The following is an 8,406-nucleotide window of genomic DNA, read 5'->3' on the forward strand; positions in this document are numbered from 1 at the left end:
AAAGCAAGCACCTTAGGAACTAGCAGCCACATAGTGTGAAATTCACCCCACACTTAGTTGCTAGCACAAGTTCGTAAATGAAGGAACCAAGGTACTCGGACTTCTCTTGTTCAACACTATTACCATCCTTAAGCATCCAACATTATATAAAAAGATATTTCAGAAGAGTGTCAATTCAAAATCTCATCTCGACAACTTAATGGACTATTAGCTTGTACAAAACACATAACCATTCATTCTCACATTATCACTTTTCAATGTTGTCCGATGCTTGCATTCAACATGTCAAACATAAGAGCTACCACTAAGGTGGTGTGGGATCGAAATCCACCCTACACTTAGTTTCCGTCATATATTGAACATCAACACCCCAATGTTATTGAAATTTACTTCATGACTCAGCAAAATAACTCATTTATGCAAAAAACTAAGTCAATATTGAAGTGCAATTCATCAATTCAACTAGAGCAAACACATAAGCAACCACATCTCTACAAAACTTAACATCATCCATGCATATACTACATACGAACTAAAGTACGTCCAAACAATTTCATCAACCCGCCACAAGGGATTTATAAATTGAGTTCAATTAAAACCCCCCAATCAACACAATCAACTCCACTAGTTCAATATAAAGCTCTAACTATTTATAACAAATCAAGAACTAAGTCACTCCCTAAATCACTAACTATTTATCACTTAAAACATTGTTTATCATATAAATAAACTTTGAGCAAATAAGAAAAATGAAAGACTTACCTTTGACTTGATGAGGAAAAAAGAAGAGTGAGATTTTTTCTTAGCACCATAAGGAAGTTAAATGAAAGAATTTATTTTTAGGGTTGGGGAAATTTAGGGTAGCTACTAAGGTTTTGAATAGGGAAAGTGAAAAATGAGTGGGGTGGGATATTTACAGAGGGAGTAAATTAGGTTTAATTTTCTTATCGATGGTGTAGGCGACGCGATGCATTTGGTATCACATTGTAGAAGCAAAGAGATGCGTCGAGTTTGCGTTGTTACATTGGAAGTTATATCAAATAATTATTCTAAGTGTTACCTATATGACCACCAACGCGGCGTAATGAGTAACGCATTGCAAGACTGACGCGACGCATTGACATCGCGTCATTTCACTGGAAATAGCCTTAGAAACTTTTTCTAAGTATGGACATGATGCATATTGACGCAATGCATCGACATAGTGTCAGTCCACTGGAAATTGCATCTCAAAAATTTTCTAAGGCCAAATTTCTCATATTTTGAGGCATCTTTTCTTCCTACTAACCTTTTTTACTTCTTCTCACCCATTTAACTTACTCAAAGGTCGGTGTTCACCCTCTTCTCATCTTCTCTATCTCTACCACATTTCTCGTGTCTGCACATCAACCAAAAACAACAAAATCATGTAAGAAAAAATGGGTTGCCTCCCACCAAGCGCCTTATTTTTGGTCATGGCATGACTTATCTTTTTGTATTTTTCTTCTTGTCCTGAACAAATAAAAATTAAACTACCTATTACATTATATTTGTGGGTTGCCTCCCATACAACGCCTTATTTTATTTCATGGTACAACTTAGCTCAGTCTCACTCCTCATCAAAAGTGATGGACACGTTGTGCTTGTCTCCATGATCAACCCAGTAATGCTTCACACGTTGTCCATTCACTAGAAACTTCTCAGTCTTCTCTTTGTTCCACAATTCAACTGCTCCATGAGGTGTCATTTGTACTACTTCAAAAGGTTCATACCACTTAGACCGCAATTTTCTTGGAAACAACTTTAATCTCAAATTAAATAGTAAAAAAAGTTGTCCGGGTTCGAACACTCTATCTTGAATCTGTCTATCGTGCCATCTCTTGGTTTTCTCCATGTAAAGGTTTGCGTTCTCATAAGAATTGAGGCAAAATTCATATAATTCAATGAGCTACAATGATCTCTTTTCTCCCGCAACTTTCATCTCAAGATTCAACTTTTTAACAGCCCAATAAGCTTAATGCTCAAGCTCAACAGGTAAATGACATGCTTTCCCATAGACCAAATGATATGGGGAGTACCAATAGGCATTTTATAAGCTTTCTGGTATGCCCATAATGCACCATCTAACTTCTTAACCCAATCCTTTGATTTCCCATTAACAATCTTCTACAGTATTTGCTTAATTTCTCGGTTGGAGACCTCAACTTGTCCACTTATTTGTGGTTGATACGCAGTGGCCACCTTATGCCTAACATCATATTTAGCTAAAATATTCTTGAACCAAGTGTTAATAAAGTGCCTACTTCCATACTGATATAGCTCTTGGAGGGCCAAACTTGGAAAATATTTGCTTCTTCACAAACTTCAGCACTACTCTTGCATCATTAGTAGGACAAGATATAGTTTCCTCCCATTTAGATACGTAATCAACCACAACTATGATGTATAAATTACCATTTAATGGTGGGAGTGGTCTCATAAAATCAATCCCCCAAATATCGAATACTTCCACTTCTATGATGTTGTTTAGGGGCATCGCATGATGCCTTGAAATCGTTCCCAACCTCTGGCATTGATTAGAACTTTTTACAAAAGCTACTGCATCTCAAAATAATATTGGCCAAAGAAGCTAGATTACAACACTTTTCTTGCGGTTCTTTCACCCCCATGATGGCCACCATAAGAAGATGAATGACACTTTTGTAGTACTTATTTAAATTCATCTTTTGACACACATCTTCATATAATGCCATTCGGACCCTTCTTGAAAAGATAAGGCTCATCCCATATAAAAGCACGAGAATCATGAAGCAGTTTCTTCCTTTGTTGAATTGTACTTTCAGGAGGATAAAAGCTATTTGCCAATAAATTTACAATGTCCGCGTACCAAGGAACTTCACACTCCTTTATAGATAATAATTTTTCATTTGAAAACTCTTCCCAAATGCAGAGAGAGTCATAAAAAACATGATCATGAGTTTCTAACCTTGACAAATGGTCTGTAACTTGATTTTTTGCTCTTTTATGATCACGAACCTCTAAGTCAAACTCTTGCAATAGCAAAATCTACCAGATCAATCGAGGCTTTGCATCATTTTCACTGAAGAGATATTTGATGGCCGCTTGTTCAGTGTGAACAATAACCTTTGTACTCACCAAATATGCTCTAAATTTATCAAATGCATACACTACCGATAACATCTCCTTTTTAGTGACTGTATAATTTATTTGGGAATCATTCAAAACTTAACTAGCAAAGTATATAGAGTGAAATACCTTGTCTTTCCTTTTCCCCAAAATAGCTCCTACAACCATGTCACTAGCATCGTACATCAATTCCCAATCCGGAGAAATCAAAATAGGTGCTTCAATCAACTTTTTTTTAGCTTCCCAAATGCTTTTTTACAATCTGCCCCAAAATCAAACTTGGCCTCTTTTTCTAATAGTTTACACATCGGGCATGCTATTTTCAAGAAATCCTGAATAAAATGCCTATAGAAACCTGCATGCCCCAAGAAGCTTCACATTCCTTTCATTGTGATTGGATGTGGCAACTTTTCAATCACTTCAATTTTAGCCCGATCTACCTCAACTCCTCTACATGACACTTTGTGGCCTAGGAAAATTCCTTCCTTTATCAAAATGTGGCACTTCTCCCAATTAAACACCAAATTTGTCTCTTCACATTAGGCTAGAACTTGATGTAAAGTAAGAATTTATCAAAAGAATTATCATAAATAGAAAAATCGTTCATGAATACCTCGATAAATTCTTCAACCATGTCGTAGAAGATTGCCATCATACATCTCTGAAATATCACAGGCGTATTACAGAGGCCAAAGGACATACATCTGAAGGTATAGGTACCGTATGGGCAAGTAAAAGTCATCTTCTATTAATCCTCAGGAGCAATGGTGATTTGATTATAGCCTTAGTAACCATAAAGAAAAAAATAATACTCCTGCCCTGCTAACCTATCCAACATTTGATTAATGAAAGGAATAGGATAGTGATCCTTCCTTCTAGCTTCATTTATCATCCGGTAGTCGATACAAATTCTCCATCCAGTCACCATACGAGAGGGGATTAGCTTATTTGCTTCATTAGTAGCCACATTCATCCCATCTTTCTTTGGGACATAATGTATTGGGCTCACCCACTTGCTGTCTGAAATTGAATAAATAATCCCATTATCAAGCCACTTAATAACCTTTTTCCGCACCATATCTTTTATTACTAGATTCAACCTGAGTTGTTGTTGCACTCTTGGCCTGAAAACTTCTTTCATATGTATTTTGTGCATACAAAAAGCTAGATTTATTCCTGTAATGCCAGACATTTGCAAACTGATTGCCTTCTTCTTCCTTTTCAACACTATCATTGCTTCCTGTACCTGTATATCAGATAGTCCTGTAGATAAAATAATAGGCAAGGTATTATTATCACCAAGGTAAACATATTTCAAGTGAGGAGGAAGAACCTTAAGCTCTAATTTTGGAGCCTTATCAATTGAAGCTTTAAGGGATAGACCAATTGGCCTATTCAATGGATAAAAAGGCAATTTTCTTATTTAAATAAGTGCCGCATTCATGACTTAGACTAATGCCAATGCTTCCACAACTCCATAAAGATCACGACCTACCAAATCCTCTCTAAGGGATCATCTAACAATATCAGCCTGTGATCAGACTCGAGATCAATAAAAGATATAGCCAACAACTCCTCATATATAGATGGCAATTTTAGCACTCTATACACATAAAAAACCTCCACTTTATCATGCGCTCTCATTGTCATTTGCTTTATTGCTACATCAATTAATAATTTTTCTGTTGCTAAGAAAGGACAACCCAAAATAAATGGAACAATAAGATCAGCTTCAAAGTCAAGAATTACAAAATCCACCAGAAAAATTAAGAATCTCACTTGTACCAAGACATCTTCGATAATACCACCAGGCCTAGCAAGGGACCTATCTGCCAATTACAAAACAATAGTAGTAGGTTTGGGACTCCTAAGACCAATCTTTCGGTACCATGATTTGGGCATAAGATAGATGCTAGCCCCCAAATCACACAATCCACGAGCACTAATGGTCTATTCGATGGTAATCTGCAAAGTAAAACTACCTGGATCCTTTAGCTTCATGGGTAATTTTTTTTGAATCTTAGATGTGCACTCCTCAGTAAGTGCGACTGAAGCATATTCAGTCAACCTATTCTTATTTGCAACTATATCCTTCAAGTATTGTGCATTTTTTGGTACACTCTGCCGAATGTCAACAAGAGGAAGATTTACTTGAACCTTCTTTATAAGATCTAATAATTTCTTGTAACTAGCCTCTTCTTGATGGTTCCTTGCCCTTTAAGGAAAGGTTAAGGGTAAAGTCTTCTTTTCCACATGAATTTCATCACTTGCTGCTTTTCTTTGACTTTCTTCTCTGTATTTTATTTAGAACCATCGTCAGTGACTGTGGGACTAACCTACTCCTAAAATGTCTCCTTAGTTTGCAACCCAGTCCTTGTTGTAACCACATTCACTTGCTTAGGATTTGCCTCTATATCGCTAGGTAATGCTCCTTGAGGTTTTGTATTCTATGCTCCTACAGTTTGACCCAGTTGCAACTTTAGATTTCTCATAAGCAATTGTTAATTCTTTAACTCCGCTTTAAACTATGCCTGTTGAGTCTTTATATCTACTACAAACTATGCTTGTTGATCCATAAACTGCTTCATTAACTCCTCCATATTTCTAGCTTGAGCAGTAGCTTGATTGTTCTGAACCGATTGTTGATTTGGTTACACTGGTCCCTTGTACTAATTTGCATTTTGCACCTGATTTCCACCCCATGAGAAATTGGGATGGTTTCTCCAGTTGGGATTATATGTGTTACCAAAATTTTGTTGTCCCTAACGATTTACATTTCCTACATAGTTGACAGAATTTGTCTTGACAAAACATGCATCTACTGTGTGCTCACTACTTCCACAAATCTCACACCAAGAATTCACCTATTAGACTTCATTCACTGCAGATGCTATTTATGTTATTGAACCGAGTAATCATATGATTTTGCATTGCTCCGATCTGTGCCTGTAATGCGGTGAACTGGTCTAACTCGAATACCCTTGCAACCTTCTTAGGAGTACTCCTCGAATCAGCATGCCAGTCAAGATTCCCTTGTGAAATCTAATTCAGCAGTGTGTACAATTCTTCGTAAGTCTTTTCGAGAGCTTATCCACCTGCTATTGAATCTAAGAGAATCTTTGTATTTGGCTCCAATCCCTAAATGAATGTATGAACAATAATATCATTAGACTGATGATGGTGAGGGTAAATTTTGAGCATACCCTTAAATCTCTCTCAAGCTTGGTAGAGATTCTCTCCTCCTTTTTGTCTAAAACTCAAGATCTCATTCCTCAAGCATGCAGTCTTCCCAGATGGAAAGAATCGAATAAGGTACTTCCGAGCTAGATCTTTCCATGAAGTGGTAGAGAATGGTGGTTCAGCATGTAACCACCTTTTTGCTTCCCCAATTAGGGAAAAAGGAAAGAGTGTCCATCTGACATAATCAGAACTCACCCCTTCAAGAATATAAATATAGCTTATTTCCAGAAAGGTCTGTATGTGCTGCTGCGGATCTTCGTGTGAAAGGCCATAGAATTGTCCCACTGAGTTTAGCAATTGCACCATATTCTACTTTAATTCAAATAGATCACCTGGTTTAGGTATGCGAATACTGTTTGTCACATGGGTCGTGAGTGGGATTTCCACCTCACGAGCAGGTCTAGCAGCTGGTTGAGCAGGAATTACTGGAATAATTAGAGGTGGGACATTTACGGCATTTGGATCGACAGGTTCATTTATTTGTTAAGCCATTCTTTGCCTTTGTTGAAAGATCTATTTTGGTTTTGCAAAAGTTACTACCAATTTTTTGTCTCTCACAAGTCCTCTATTCCGCTAAACCTACAAAATTTCAACCTCTAAGATCAAGTTGTTAACACTTAAACTTAATATCAAAAACCAAAAAGTTAGCAATTTACTAATTATATTAGTCCCTGACAATGGCGCCAAAACTTGTTGTGACTCAGACGCACACGCAAGTGTATGCTATCGTACAAGTAATATAGTGATTTAGACAATCAGATATCGTTCCCACGAGGACTAAGCAACTAGAACTTTAACCAACTTTTAATTTTAGACAATGAGTAGTAAGTGTTGTAAAGTATCAAGATGATTTCTGAAATTAAGAATAAAAATGTAAATTAATTAATAAGAAATAAAATTTTATGACTAGAGACAAGAAAGCAACGGTTGTAAACAATAATGATAGGAATTCTAGGGTTGAGCCTTTTCGAAAAATCATACAAATCTCTATTCTTGTAGTAGTCTAGTTGGTTATTGGGTTTTTGGTTCGTAAGGTTTACGTTACTATTTTGGTCTCCGGGCCACAAATCTTCTATCTACTGAATATTGCAGCTACAACTCCCACAGATATACAAAAATTCTTCTAGATTCATAAAATAATCTTCTTACAATTGAACCAAACAAAACTTCTAGGTATATCCTTATCCTAGATGCTAATTCGAACCCTGTAATTTATAAAAAGGGTAAGAACCTTGCTCATTAATTTCTTCGTTCTATCCTACAATTCTCCTCCCAAATTCACATAGAAATATAGATTTATTTTAATGGTAGAAACTTATCAAAATAGTAAGCTCAAAAAATTAAGAACAACCCATATGATAATCCAAAAAGAAACTACTATAAAGAATATCAAAGAGTAATCATGTTCTTGGCCTCAACCCCAGAACAAGGGTATTTAGCCACTCATGTTTGAATTAAACATAAAAAATAAGTAATTAATCATACCCAAAATTAATCTTGAAGTAAAGAAGTTCAAAAGAAATAATAAGTACCCTAAAAGAAAGAATTCTATGCTTTGCCGCTGCTGCTATGCTTCCAAAAAGTACTTGGAATTGTGCTGATGTGTTCCTTTTATACTTGAGAAAATTTCACCAAATCTACACACGTGAAGTGACACATCACTAATCACGTCAACCCTACCAACGCATTGCATCAACATTGCATTGATGCACTGGAATTTTTCTTTAAAATTTCGACTAAGTCAAATTCTTCAACAGACGCGATGCTTCGACATCACGTCGTATCATTGGAATTGTCATCTTAAATTTTGACCAAGTCTTAAAACTTATGCATCGACATGATGCGTTGACTTCATGTTGATCACTATCATTTGCTCATGAAATTTTTGCTAAGGTACAACATTTACTAGTTGATGCGACGCGTCGCGTTAGCATCGCATCACTGGAATTTTACTTCATTTCTTCGCTTAACTCTCATAAATTCTCAACTCCTTTCTTTTATCCTTGCTCTCTTGCATCTAGACATGTTCTTGGACTTGAT

The 8,406-nt window shown here is 36.3% G+C and overlaps 1 non-coding gene across 1 annotated transcript; it reads left to right on the forward strand.

Annotated features, from left to right (window-relative positions):
- The first annotated feature begins 6,298 nt into the window (after positions 1-6,298).
- Positions 6,299-6,405, forward strand: LOC124889833. The gene has a single exon (XR_007048749.1). It is a non-coding gene; the product is annotated as a small nucleolar RNA R71 (small nucleolar RNA).
- The last annotated feature ends 2,001 nt before the right edge of the window (positions 6,406-8,406 follow it).

This window comes from Capsicum annuum, chromosome 12 (assembly GCF_002878395.1).
Source record: "Capsicum annuum cultivar UCD-10X-F1 chromosome 12, UCD10Xv1.1, whole genome shotgun sequence".
In the NCBI taxonomy this organism is placed as follows: domain Eukaryota; kingdom Viridiplantae; phylum Streptophyta; class Magnoliopsida; order Solanales; family Solanaceae; genus Capsicum; species Capsicum annuum.